Source organism: Argopecten irradians, chromosome 15 (assembly GCF_041381155.1).
Source record: "Argopecten irradians isolate NY chromosome 15, Ai_NY, whole genome shotgun sequence".
In the NCBI taxonomy this organism is placed as follows: domain Eukaryota; kingdom Metazoa; phylum Mollusca; class Bivalvia; order Pectinida; family Pectinidae; genus Argopecten; species Argopecten irradians.
Genome location: NC_091148.1, coordinates 21444227 through 21457031, shown reverse-complemented (window position 1 = coordinate 21457031; position 12805 = coordinate 21444227).

Sequence of the window (12805 nt, the reverse complement as noted above, 5' to 3'; positions counted from 1 at the left end):
AAGAACTCGTTTAATATCACCGAAACAATATGAAAATACTCAGAAAAAACAAGAATTATCCACCAATGGATTACTTTACAATAGTATGCAATTAACTTTGCCTTGAGCCAAGAAAAAAGTCATACGAGATTTTCGATATCGTAAAAATTATATCATTCTGGTGAATGTGACTTCACCCTTTCGCGGGACTGAATGACATTTCATTCACCGGAAAGTTCTGGGTCAAGTTAGAAAAGTTCCGTCAGATTTCGTATTGACGGATAAAGACAAAATTTATCCAGCAGTACACAGGCAATATGTCTTCAGGTAAATTTGACCTGAAAAAAATCTTGATCTGAACTTGACCTGAAATTCACATGAAATTCACCTGAAATTGAGGTCAATTTCACATGAAGATTTTTTCAGGTCAAAATCTTCATGTGAATTCAGGTCAAAATCTTCATGTGAATTTCAGGTCAATTTCAGGTCAATTTCACCTGATTTTTTTCATATGAAATTCAGGTCAATTTCAGGTCAATTTGACGTGAAAAATGCTTCAGGTCAATTTTATCTGAAAAATTCTCCATATGAATTTCAGGTCAATTTCAAGTCAATTTCACCTGAAAATTTCTTCATGTGAAATTTAGGTAAATATCATGTCAAATTGACCTGAAAAAAAGCTTCAGGTCAATTTCATCTGAAAAATTCTCCATGTGAAATGAGATCATATTTTTACTCTAAAGATTGACACAATAAAAATCTGAAGATGACCATGATCTGAAATAATGACCATAAAGGTTTAGTCAGTAATTTTTATTATCTGAACCCTTACATTGACTTACACCTTAGAAATACTCCTCTGTATAACAGTGATCATAAATTTTAATCAAACAAATGCCAGTGTTGCTTTTACTAGATATCTACATGCAACCTGTACAAAATGTACATTTCTCACTAAGCTAGCCATGTAAGAAAGAGTTGTCCCACGAAAGACAGCTATGTAAGATCAATCTATCTTACATAGCTGTGACGTCACAATTGCCAAACAATCAGATGACGTCATATCAGCCAAAGTTGACGTAATTTTTCTTATATTTCGATTGATTTGCCGGATTTATTTACCATTTCATTTGTTTAATTTGCATTTCAAACCGTTTTACCTAAGATTTCTTGTTTATATTTATTAATATAAACCAAACTTTGATGAGCTCTTTCGAATGGCGTTCTTATTTTTAAAATCGATCAATTATTTAAGAAGTTAAGATTTTGTCACAAAATGGCTGCCTCACCTTTCGTGCAAGTAACTCGACAAGCAATGTGAGAAAATAACTCTTTCATATGTAAATTATGTAGGATAGAACTATTCCACCCTCGGGTACAGAAGTTTGGGTCAGAAACCTCGGCAAGCCTCGGTTCTGACCCAAAATTCTGTACCCTCGGGTGGAATAGTTCTATCCTACATATGTACATATGAAAGAGTCATATAGTAATTTGTATCTTACAAGCTATTGAGAATTATACTGAAAACTGAGATGATGCAACAGGTAAAAGAGAGACATGTAGTATAAAACTCAATATGTGAAACACATAGGGTATAAATCTCCATGATCTTGCATTAATTATTTTTATAGAATATTCATCCAATGTAAGAGAGGTAAATACATGTATTAAATAAATAAATGTTCCTGTCAGGTCACTACAAGGAGAAATATTCATTTATTAATCAATTTGTCTTTCAACATGGTCTATACCATAGATACTGGAATTTCTGAATTTCTATAGATCTAGATCTACAAGATTTTTTTAATCACACACATACATTATTTTTTATATGTACAGTATGTCAGTATATATGAGCATGTGTCTAGTTTATTTATAATACATGTATATACATGTGTACAATAATAATATATACTGTGGCCTTGGAAGTAAACCATAATATTACATGCAATAAAGAAAATGGGACTTGTGTAAGACTACACAACATGACACTGTCATACGTCACAACTCGAGTCGCTTACGTCACAGACATTATAAAACATCTAGAACATTATTTTATTCCGGAAATAGTACCCACTTCAAACTATATTACTTGTTCCTAAAATAAGATAACAAGAGGCCCATGGGCCTTAACGGTAAGCTGACTCATGACACAAAACAACAAAGTCACAGTATAAAGTAGTGGTTAACAATTAATATAAACAATACAAGGAACTCCTTAGTTGAATATGTAAGTTTCTGAAATAGGTAAATGTCATTTGTTGAACAAACTTGGTAGCCCTTAATCCTTATATGGTTGTAACCCATTCAAGGATTAATATAAGGAGTCAGATTTCAAAGCCAAATTTCAGCAAAGCTCCCATTTTGGACTTCCGCCGTACTATCCCCATGGGTCTTAGCTCTGTCCTTTATTAAATATGATTCACCTAAAGTTCCCCCTTCTGAATCAATTAAAACCCCTATAGACCAATTTTCATTGAGATCGGAGACTGAAACCTAAAAACAGGAAGTGGGCCAGCGGCCATCTTGGAATACCAAAATCTTTATGAAAATGTTTGCATGTTGTTCGGCATCAATTAAAACCCCTATAGACCAATTTTCCTTGAGATCGGAGACTGAAACCTAAAAACAGGAAGTGGGCCAGCGGCCATCTTGGAATACCAAAATCTTTATGAAAATGTTTGCATGTTGTTCGGCATCAATTAAAACCCCTATAGACCAATTTTCCTTGAGATCGGAGACTGAAACCTAAAAACAGGAAGTGGGCCAGCGGCCATCTTGGAATACCAAAATCTTTACGAAAATGTTTGCATGTTGTTCGGCATCAATTAAAACCCCTATAGACCAATTTTCATTGAGATCGGACACTGAAACCTAAAAACAGGAAGTTGGCCAGCGGCCATCTTGGAATACCAAAATCTTTACGAAAATGTTTGCATGTTGTTCGGCATCAATTAAAACCCCTATAGACCAATTTTCATTGAGATCGGAGACTGAAACCTAAAAACAGGAAGTGGGCCAGCGGCCATCTTGGAATACCAAAATCTTTACGAAAATGTTTGCATGTTGTTCGGCATCAATTAAAACCCCTATAGACCAATTTTCATTCAGATGGGAGACCGAAACCTAAAAAAAGGAAGTGGGCTAGCTAAAATTAAGAAAATTTGCCCTTTTGGGGCCCACCCCTCAGCCCCTAGGGGTCGGACCAGGCTGATTTATATTAAATATGATTATCCTTCCCCAATGATGTTTAACAACAAATATAGATGAAATCCATCCAAGGATGAAGGAGGAGTAGGATTTTAAAGCTTAAATTAAGAAAATTTGCCCTTTTGGGGCCCACCCCTCAGCCCCTAGGGGTCAGACCTATCTCATTTATGTAAAATATGATTGTCCTTTCCCAATGATGTTTAACACCAAATATAGATGAAATCCATCCAAGGATGAAGTAGGAGTAGAATTTAAAAGCTAAAATTAAGAAAATTTGCCCTTTTGGGGCCCACCCCTCAGCCCCTAGGGTTCAGACCTATCTCATTTATATAAAATATTATTGTACTTCTCAAATGATGTTTCAAACCAAATATGGATGAAATCCATTCAAGGATGAAGGAGGAGTAGGATTTTAAAGCTTAAATTCAGAAAATTTGCCCTTTTGGGGCCCCAGCCCTCAGCCCCTAGGGGTCGGACCAGGCTCATTTATATAAAATATCATTGTCCTTCCCCAATAATATTTTACACCAAATATGGATGAAATCCATCCAAGGATGAAGGAGGACTAGGATTTTAAAGCTTAAATTAAGAAAATTTGCCTTTTTGGGGCCCTGCCCCTCTGACCAAAGGAGTCGGACCAGGCCGATTTATATAAAATATGATTGTCCTTCCCCAATGATGTTTCAAACCAAATATGGATGAATTCCATCAAAGGATGAAGGAGGAATAGGCTTTTGTATAAATAGGCGCACGGCACACGACGACGGACAAAACACGATGACAATAGGTCATCCTGACCTTCGGTCAGATGACCTAACAAGGATGTTCAAAATATATCAAGAAATGTAGCATTGATTTGAGAATAATGTATTTGAATTTGAATTTAAACATATTCTTATCGACGATTTACATTTCCGGAATTTCGTTGTTTCTGCTGTGACCCGAAGTGCACGGCGATTGTGCCCGGCAGACGATCAATGCATTTGACGTTCATGGAATATGCACGGTAAGTTGTGAGTGAAATAACAGACACTATATAGTTAATATAATACATTTTTCAGTTATTCAAAAATCTATGTAAAATATCGATGGCCATACTGCAGTGTAGACTGAAATGAAATGCCGAACTGATCAGCGCGGACATTCGTTTTGATATCGCATTCGCGGTGGTAGGTATCGTGGCCGTTTTCGTTTATAAAATACGGATCAACCGGTTCGACCGGTTGTGAAAGTCATTATTTAGGCCAAAATTTAAATCCTGACGGATCTGCATTTTTTTATACCGGTCTACAGGCATGTAAGAACTTTTTCAAAGTTCGTCTGAAAACAAAATATAAAAACGAACAACTACCCAGGCTACTGTACATGTACTAAAGGTCCACTCGGTCATCGAAAACCAAAAATGGAAAACGGTCCGTGTTTCATTTTTTCTAGTAGCATACATCTAGGCCTACATTTAGGCCTACATTTATATGCTACATATTGAAGCATTATGATTCAAGATTCGGCCCGTTTTACAATGAGAACACATGATTTTTACAGTGAGTAACTTGTACATTTACAATATGTCTACACGTATAGGCCTGTTTTACAGTACGAGTGCTCTGTTACACTGTTGCGTAATCAGTAAAACACGTTTATAACGAACACGGTTACAAAGGTTCCCATGATAGGCCTATACATCTGCATTATCTGTATAACGAACTTTGCTAATAACGAAATGATTCTGCTGGTCCCCAGGGGTTCATTATAACTGTGTTTTACTGTAACTCAACTGTGTTTTACATTACGAGTGTGTATACAGTGAGTGTAACCTTATGATGTTTAGGTCTGTCTTACATTGAGTATACATGTTCATGTAAAGCCAGTTATAGGCCTGTTTTACAGCGAGTGTATTTTGTAATGAATGAAGTCTGAAAGGATTAACTAATATGGCATCCCTAGCCTTAGCCCGATATATCCTAGCCCTAACACCAGAAATAGACATTATGACATCTACAACATGTATCTGTCATAATCTCCAATGATTTATAAGCGTCTTGTGCATCCTTGTAATGTCTAAACTATTAAAGCCGCATTAAGTTTGGTGTCGGGGCCATAGTATCACGGGCTAGGTAATATAATCATCCTCGAAACTGCAGGGGTTACTATCAATGACTGTCACAGTGGCGTTATATCCAGCCCTGGACTATATATCTCATAGAAAAACTAGAGGCAACATCCACTACTTTTAATTGTATTTTTTGGTTCATATTCAACAGTTTTCACTAGGATGGATCTGGATCTGGTGTTTGTGAAGTTCAGAACCTAATTATAAACCATGGACTACAGGAGACTTTGCAGAGGCGACTACACTCAGTACACTGTACATGTGTCCCACGCTAGTCAACAGGACAATATGAATACTAGGAAGCCAGAAGGTAATGTATGTTCATGTAAATATATATAAAGATGTGAAATTTAGTGAAGGAGGTGATAAACATATTGTACAATTGTAGCGGGATTGGACTGGGTCGATCATCGGTGACCAGGTAGCTCAGTCGGTAGAGCACTCGGCTAGTATTCTGAGGGTCCCGGGTTCGAATCCCGGTCTGGCCGCTACATTTTCTCCTCTTCTGTTACACAATCATAGTGAAAATTATGAATAACATGCAATATTTATTTATATGTGTCTTACACAAATAGAGTTCTAATTACTTGCTGTTACATGGAGGCTGTCAGTTAAGTTTTACCCTGCATTTTCACATCCGTTTTACAGGTGCAAAGAAATGCTGACCAGTTATGCAGGAATTGAAAGAATCCATGGATATTGGATACGTTAATGCAGTTCAGAAACATTTACAATTTGATTTGAGGAAGAATAAATTTCCCGTGTGCAATTTAAAACAATACCTTGCCGGGTATCATCAAAATTGTGTTCCGTTGACTGTGTTCCTTTGGCTTGAATGATCACTGTATGGTAACGGGATCCGGCCCCGGTTGTTTGGTATCTACTTCCGGAAATATCGTACCCAAACAAATGAGAGGGGTACGTGCTAAATCGCTTTAAAAACTCGATATTATTTCATTTTTTTATTGAAACCTATCAAAAATTAAAACAGTGAAAGCTTAACATTTTAATATGTCCAACCATTGTATGTGAAAATGAGAATAAAGCCTCCTTATTTGTATTCAAACATGTAACCTGGATGGTATTTCCGTGCAAAACTGAGAAAAATGCATGAAAAAATGTACATATCTCAAGATATCGGATGCAAGATAAGATGTTGAATGAAGATTAGGATAGAACAAAAACTATCTACCACTTCAAATTTATCGTAAATACATCATTTGTGCCATAATCGATGATGTTTGGTGAGCATGTTATGACTAGAGTGTACGTGTTTGGTACGCACAAAATTCCGGTTTGGTATATCCATTAGTGTACGGTTTGGTATAACAACCTAGTTAAATATTAATCACAAACGGGGAGCCGCAAATAAAGCGTGGCATAATCCCCGCGCTTCACAGTTTGTATAAAACAGAGATATCAAGCTCAAACTAAGAGTTATTAATGCGTGTATTGTAAAACTGAAGAAAAAACCCAGCTGGTGACAAAAATAAACAGTAATTTGGTATTTTCGACTAGTTTCCAAGACTACAAACAAAACCAAAATGGAAGGTTTGCAATAGCAAAAGGCACAACTAGGGCACTTGTCTGATATATACACAGAAAACGCGATTCGCAGTGGATAATAAAATACGATTTACTGAAGGAACGAACAAACAATAAATGTAACGAACGAGCAAAAAAAGGCGCACGAAAGAAATATTTTTTTTTGTTTGACCAGACTACTTTCGTACGATTTTATAATTTCCGGTAGATCGTCCACGAATATTACAATAAGCAAATGAAATAATATCGAGTTTTTAAAGCGATTTAGCACGTACCCCTCTCATTTGTTTTAGGTTTTTTGTTTTAGATTTTTCTAGAAGTAGATACCAAACAACAGGGGCCGGATCCCGTTACCATACAGTGATGATATAATGATAAACATGCTACATGTAAATAGTGAGTGGTATAAGTGTAATTTGAATATTTACCATCACAGAATGATTTTGGTATATGGTATTGGAGTGCATTTGATGTTTATTAATAAATTTGACACTAATTTAATGTTATCTTTCTTTTTCTTATTCTGCAGACATCCTTCATTGTGTCAGACAGCACTAGTGTATTCATTTTCTATCATGGAGAGTGTACCGATACATGTAATCAATACATGTAAACGATCAACAGAGAAAACTGACAGGAATACCACCTGATTTACATATGAAGACTTTGACTTGATTTCACATGAAGATTTTTTTTCAGATCCTGAAATTGACCTAAAAAAAATCTTCATGTGATTTCAGGTCAAATTCTTCATGTGAAATTCAGGTCAATATCAGGTCAATTTCATATGAATTTCAGGTCAAGATTTTGACCTGAAATGATCTTTTTTGCTCTTTTCAGGTAAATTTGACCTGAAAAATTTCACCTGAAATTGACCTGAATTTACCTGAAGACATATTGACTGTGTAGTTATCCGTCAGTATGTGGGGCAGTGTACCCGATAACTATGCACGTTTCACTGTGTAAAATGATTTGATAAACTCCATAGCAGTTGGTTATCATATATATTTTCACATCCAATGTGTCAGCATCGAAAACAACTGTCATTGGCTATAGCTACAATTCATAGCGCATTTTCTTTGAACTGCATTACAGTTACTGTAGTTGACTATTATATTAATACGTATTAAACAATAAAATAACTATTCTTTATATAGACAATATAATATATGACAGAAAGATAATATGACGCAGTGTATGATGGTAAGTTTGATCACCGCGGGTATTATACAGAATGGAAGTTAGCTAGGAGATAAACAAGTTCCCGAGTAAGCTCTCGAAATTTTTTCAAAAAACACTCGCTTCAGCTGGTGTCCTTTCAAAGTTTGAAAATTAACCAACCCGAGTTTAATAGACATGATAAACAACGATTACTTGTTTTCAATCAAGAAAGAGTCGCTTAATCATTGAGATCTGTGAAAATATTGTGAAATGAATTCAGTTTTAGCCCTGTGTTTTTATATCAGATACATATCTGTTGGGATATATGACAACAGATACACTTTTCCGCTATGATGATATATACCCGTCTAGACTGTGCGCGAAATACAGTACAAAGTGTAATACAAATAAACATCGATTTTACTTCTACGCATTGGTGAAACACTCTGCAGTTCCGTGGAGCATTTAAACATGTATATAATTGTTTTGTTATTATTTCTGTTGGTTGTTATGCCAACAAAGAATGGCAACATTTTCATAATGGGTTTTCAAAAGTAAATTTCTTGAAAACACAATGATACATGGTATTAGATATCATATCAATGTTGTTACATATAACTGTGTTAAAACATAATGGCAGAAACATCAGTAGCCAGACATTCACTTTTTTAAATTCATCAATCGAAATATGTTATTTTTCATTTTTTTATGAATTTAGCATGTTTCAGACTATGTTTCATATATACATTACGCCAAAATATTGAACATTACTAATATATAATTAGGTGGCAGCTTTACAAAAAATTATCAAAAGTGGATGATAGCTCCAATACAGATGAATGATATTGGTCCCACTTATGGTGGTACATATGTACATTAGAATCTGCCAATTGCTGTAGTAATGTGACTGGTTGGGGTTTTCTGTTCGGTGTCTGTAGCAGTGTGAACGCTATAATAGATAATAGATACAAACTCATAATTACACCACGAGCATTCTGAATACTCTAAGGAGATCTAGCATTTCACATTGTCACATGACATTTAATTACCGCGGAGAGAGTCACGAGGGGATAACAAAGCGATATGGCGATTTGGGGAAGACACAGGAACATAATGATTTGGGGATGACTTAACGACATAACGATTTAGGGATATCACAACGACATAACGATTTATGGAATGTCACAACGACATAAGGATTTGGGGATGTCACAACAATATAACGATTTTGGGATGACAGAACGACATAAGGGTTTGGGGATGACAGAACAACATAACGGTTTAGGGATGTCACAACGCTATTACGATTAAGGGGTGTCACAACATAACGATTTAGAGATGACACAATGACATAAAGATTCGGGGATGTCACAACGACATAACGATTTGGGGGTCGTCACAACGACATAACGATTTAGGGATGACACAACGACATAACGATTTAGGGATGTCACAACGCTATTACGATTAAGGGATGTCACAACATAACGATTTAGAGATGACACAACGACATAACGATTTAGGGATGTCACAACGACATAACGATTTAGGGATGACACAACAACATAACAATTTAGAGATGACACAAAGACATAAAGATTTTGGGGTGTCAAAACGACATAACGATTTAAAGATGTCAAAACAATATAACGATTTAGAGATGACACAACGACACAAGGATTAAGGGATTTTACAAAGACATAACGATTTTGGGATGACACAACGACATAAGCATTAAGGGATTTTACAACGGCATAACGATTTAGGGATGACACAACGACATAACGATTTAGGAATGACACAGCGACATAACCATTTAGGGATGACATAGCGATGTAAAGATTTGGAGATGACACACAATGACATAACTATTTAGGGATGACATAGCGATGTAACGATTTGGAGATGACACACAATGACATAACACAAATGGAATTGACACACAACGTAATAACGATTTAGGGAATGTTACAACGACATAACGATTTGGGGATAACACAACGACATAACGATTTGGGGATAACACACACGACATAACGATTTGGGAATGCCGCATCGACATCACGATTTGGGGATGACACAGCATAACGATTTGGATATTGATTTCTGGATACCCAGCGACATAACGATTTGGGGATGACAAAACGACATAACGCTATGGGGGTGTCACAACGACATTACGATTTTGGGGTGTCACACAACGACAAAACGACTTTGGGGTGTCACAACGACAAAGCGATTTATGGATGTCACAACGTCATAAGAATTTAGTGTTGTCACAACAATATAAAACGATTAAGGGATGTTCCAACGACACAAAGATCTGGGGATGACACAACGACAAAATGATTAAGGGATGTCACAACGACATTACGATTTAGGGATGACACAACGAAATAACGATTTAGGGATGACACAGCGATATTACGATTTGGAGATTACATGGCGACATAACGAATTTGGAGATGACACACAAATGACAACACATAACACAAATGGAGATGACACACAACGACATAACGAGTTAGAGATGACACACAACGACATAACGATTTGGGGATGACACAACGACATAACGATTTGGGGATGACACAACGACATAACGATTTGAGGGTGACACAACGACATAACGTTTTAGGGATGTCACACCGACATAACGATTTAGGGATGTCACAACGAGATAAAGATATTTGGGAGTCATGACGACATTACGATTTAGGGATGTCACAACGATAAATGATTTAGGGATGACACAACCACATAACGATTTAGGGATGTCACTCCTCGTTATGATAGTGTCGGGATTGCACGGCACTTAAAAATTGCATGTGTATCGTAACCGTGAGCGCAGAACTATTACAACAAAAAAGAAATAATTTGCAGTAAAGTATATATTTATAACGTTTTACGAACTGGAACATTTATTTGATATAGCTTTGGATCAGCGGGTGAAGCATTGAGCCTCTGGAGGGCAACGAATCATTTACTATAGCATAGACACTTTGCATTATTAAAAGTACATTTGATATTCTCTTTCAAAATACTACAAAAGATGTCCGGCTATTGGCTCTTTAGAGAAAATAAATCAATGTAGCTTTAACAGGCTCCTCACAAAAAATCCCTAAAGGAAGCGAAACAGAATACTTCCAACATCATGTTTACCATCGTTCAACTTTGCACTCTCACAGCATATAAGTATGATTTGTCCTAGCTTTAGATGTTCGTCTTATGCAGCAGTTATAAGCGTAGACGTACTCGTACACGTAGTCGGACGCGTATATTCGGGGTCGTATCAAAAGTTGAAACAGTAGATGTACATAACCAAATGTAGTACCATGCATAATGCGCTGTGTGTTTCAATTCATATAAACAGAAATAGACCTTTATATCAAGAATGTTCCTGATTTCTAGACCCCTAAACATCATCAAGTACATATAAGCTTCACATTTTCCCTACAAGTTGTGCTTACTCTTTAGACGCCCCCCTGATATCTGTCGTATACGCGTCCGTCTACGTGTATGTAGTACGTCTACGATCAGAACCGGAGATGTCTAATCGTAACATCTTTGTTAAGTCCGTTAGTTGTACGAGTAATTCATATTGAAAGAGTGATAATCCGTAAAAGTAATATATTTACAGAGTCTGTATGAATTTGCATCAAATAAGGAAACATCAATGTATCTAATGTTGATGGATTATAAGCTTCACGAAATCCGTTTTATATATCGGGCAGATTTACCATGGTCCCTATCACACTGTCTTTATTCCGATTTGAGTATTATGTCCCTTGCGGGAAGGTATCGATGGTGGCATCATAATTTATTGAGCAATATCCATGTCTCCGCAGAAACATACCGTTAGGCTCCCAGACACAAGACGGCATATACATACCTACATACAAGGGACGATAATCATTTGAAATGCAAAGGTAGAATACTGTAATTTCAAAACCACGACATATTAATGAATGAAAGAGGATCCATATCGTACATGGTCTTATAATACAAATGTGCATCTTGTTGTTCCCTCTCTTCCTTTCCCATGTCATTGTCGATATAAACATTTTGTGTTTTAACATTGTAATAATCTAGATCATTCTCACCGTCGGGCAGATGTTACTTTTCCTGGAGCTTGCGTAATGTAGAAAGTCTAATACTAGCCGCATGGCTACAAGGATATTTTTACAGGAATCTTTGAACGCCTCGATGACAGGATTGCTATCTCCCATTATCTGCTTACAAATATTGATCATATTATGTATGATGGGATATCTAGCTGCTCCGTAGATGGAATTGGACCTCACATCCATGAGATCTTCAAAGAGTCTATGGAATTGGGCAGTATTCCCGAGTCTGTACGTAGACAATACTGTAAGAAAGATTGCATACGCCAGTGGGGGTAGGCAAACGAATTTGTTTTCGTCTTGGACCTCGAGATCTAGTTCTGGAGGGTATAACCTATTGTACTTTTTATGTATTGTGTATATTGACGTAAACGATTGCCTCGCTTTCTGTAATAATGTATAGCCTTTCCCACACATCTCATTAAAGTAACCGTCAAAATTTGCTCTCATGTTCATTTGTATTGCTGCACTTTGTTGGCAATGGTGTACGACACGATTCGCCATCTCGAAACATTTGTGGTAACATCCGGTATTGTAGTAGAAGGTGGCCAACGATAACAGCCCACCACACACGTCTGTATTAGAGGACATGTAAAGTATGCGTTTGTGTTTCGTGATCTGCGTGTATACAACTTTATTGCTGCTTTGATGGATACATGCGAGATCTGAAATTTTG